General features: G+C 51.4%; 1 long non-coding RNA gene across 1 annotated transcript; it reads right to left on the reverse strand.

Moving 5' to 3' along the window:
* Positions 1–327: 327 nt before the first annotated feature.
* Positions 328–2,040, reverse strand: LOC114235189 (uncharacterized). Its single transcript, XR_003621374.2, has 3 exons — positions 1,955–2,040; positions 730–791; positions 328–591 (listed from the first exon to the last, which is right to left on the reverse strand). It is a non-coding gene; the product is annotated as an uncharacterized LOC114235189 (long non-coding RNA).
* Between the last annotated feature and the right edge of the window lie 730 nt (positions 2,041–2,770).

A 2,770-nucleotide genomic window follows, 5' to 3' on the forward strand; every position in this document is an offset into this window, starting at 1 on the left:
TATCCGTCAGGCACAGCATTGCCCCCTCCTGGACCAGGATATGAATGGCGCCTCCTGGCGGTGTGATAGGTGTTGAACCCAGCACCCCAGGTGGACTCCTGAGCGATGGGGAGCGCCCTGGCTGCTCCTGAGTTGTGTGCCCACCCGCCCGGGTGAGCCGGCACCAGGCTGGGGAGTCCCTTGTCAATCCCTTGACAGCCGGCTGCAGGGCTTAAAACAGGGGGAAAAGGAGAAAGAACAGAAAAGCCCCTTCAATCTCTGATCTTAAAGCACAAGGCAAATTTCTCATTTTGAGAGAATCAAAGCCCAAATCCTTCTTACCCAGAGACCAAAGGCAGAGACAAAGTTCAAGAGAGTTTTTTTCCTTTCACTGTTGGATCTTGTTTGGAAGGAAAAGAATTTCGTTCACAGAGAGATGAGGGAAACGAGAGTCCCTCGGCATTGAGCTTTGGAGCCTGGTGTGTCCCCGGGCTATTTCAGGGCGTAGTTGGCAGGTCCTCTGAGGGGGGGGGGGGGGGGCGTGCAGGGCTTGGGTTTCCAGAAGACATGGGTCTCCTGTGGTTCAGTGACGTCCAAGCAGCTCCTGTGGTCCTAAGGAGGGCAGAGCAGGGCCAGCAACTCGAATCAGAGTCGGTTTTGCAGGGAGCCTCCGCGCCCTACCTCCAGGCTCTGGGCCCCATTGTCTTGCCCTAAAGTAGTTGGAGTCTCAACCCAAACACCTCATTTTACCTTTATTACATGTCTAGGCTGTCTTTGCACGCCAGACTTTTCCTCATGAACCGCCACTTGAGCTAAAAACAAAACAAAATAACCCCAGACCAACTAGCAAAATGGAGCAAAACCAATAAGGGTATTTCACCAGGAATAAAACGCCCTGTGGGTCATTTTTAAGCCCAGACACACATTGCTTCTGGACCACGTATACCTCATTTTTTCTTTCTGATACCTTTAGCCAGCAATTAGGGGGAGGTTTTCAGAGCATTGCTCAAACATCATTTTACCCCATGCTATCTCCAAGAAAATAGGACCTAGCACCTGGCATACATTAGGTGTTCAATAAACATTTGTTGAATGAATGAATGAATGAATGAATGAATGACAAATTCTTTCACTAGGATTTGAACCCAAATGCACCCTGAGCCAGTCATGCTGATGTTCAGGGAGCGAGTGGGTCGTTCCTCAATGCTCCTTGACTACCCCTGAGGTGGGTACAGTGGGCACAGTGTGAGAAGGAATAAAGAAAATAGTGTCTGGCCAGTGTGGCTCAGTAGTTGAGCATTGACCTATGAACCAGAAGATCATGGTTCGATTCCCGCTCAGGGCGCATGCCTGGGTTGCGGCTTGATTCCCCAATGTGGGCGTGTAGGGGGCAGCCGATCAGTGATTCTCTGTCATCATTGATGTTTCTGTCTCTCTCTCCCTCTCCCTTCCTTCTGAAATCAATAAAAATATATTTTTTTTTAAAAAAAGAAAGAAAATAGCCGAAACTGGTTTGGCTCAATGGATAGAGCATCGGCCTGTGGATGGAAAGGTCCCAGGTTCGATTCCGGTCAAGGGCGTGTACACTGGTTGCGGGCACATCCCCGGTAGGGGGTGTGCAGGAGGCAGCTGGTCGATGTTTCTCTCTCATCGATGTTTCTAGCTCTCTATCCCTCTCCCTTCCTCTATGTAAAAAATCAATAAAATATATTTTAAAAAAAAGAAAGAAAGAAAATAGTACCCAGATCACCACCTGGAGGACTTGACTGTGTTGGGGCCACAGCCACCTGGTGACTACAGGGTGCCACAAGCAGGACGGCCAGCAGAGAAGGAACCTGGGCCTCTGACACCAATGCTAGCTGTGTCATGCCTGAGCTCTCTCAGGCTTGTCTTCTGCCTCTTGTTATGTCAAATAACGACAGACCAGGTTGGATTGGGGTTTCAACCACGTGTAGCCTTGTTATGGCCGACTCACCACTATCTTATTTTACTGAGGAAGAAACGGAAGCCCAGAGGGGCAGCCATGTGTCCAGGTCTCAAAGCTAACTAATGGCCGAGTGACACAAGAGACCTCCCTCCCTCCTAACACAGGCCTCACGCTATTATGCCACAGATTCTAGAATCTTCTGCCACAGCCCCGCCCCCATCAGCCCCAAGCCTTCTGTAGTCAGCTGCATCTAAGGAAGCCCATGTGACCTCAATCCAGCAGGCAATAGTCTACCTAATTAAGCAATTACGAGCAGGAAGGCTCCGTCTCCGGAGACCACCTGTGGTTCATGATGCGTCTTTATAACCGCTCACTGGCTGTAGTGACGGACGGCGGGGGCTGCTGGGACCTCTGGAAGCAGGTCCGGCTGAGCCACCGTGGGGACTGTGGCCGTGTCTGCTCACAGAACCTGAAGTCTGCGTTTGGATAATTAGCTCCATGTGATGGTCAGATCAACGTCTCCTGGGCCAGAAGGTCTGTGCTTTTTGCCTAAGGGAAGACGAACAAGAAAGACCCTTTGGAGATGCCCAGCCGCGGTGACGGTGTGAGCCAGCGTGGGGAGGCCGAACAGTGTGCTGGTGGACGAGGTAGAGAAGAGCCTGGAAGGAAATACGCTGGGTTTTCCTGCTTTTCCTCCCACGCAACCACCCAGCCACCCCCACACTCCCGCACGGGGTTGCAGATTTGCTCAGAAGCAGGCCGCAGTGGGCTTCTGGCATGGCACCCTCTGGCACAGGCAACTGTGAACAAACTCAAGCTGGAAACATTCAGGAAGAAGACAGCGTGGGAAAAGCTGGGTCCAAA

This window comes from Eptesicus fuscus, chromosome 18 (genome assembly GCF_027574615.1).
Source record: "Eptesicus fuscus isolate TK198812 chromosome 18, DD_ASM_mEF_20220401, whole genome shotgun sequence".
Classification (NCBI taxonomy): Eukaryota; Metazoa; Chordata; class Mammalia; order Chiroptera; family Vespertilionidae; genus Eptesicus; species Eptesicus fuscus.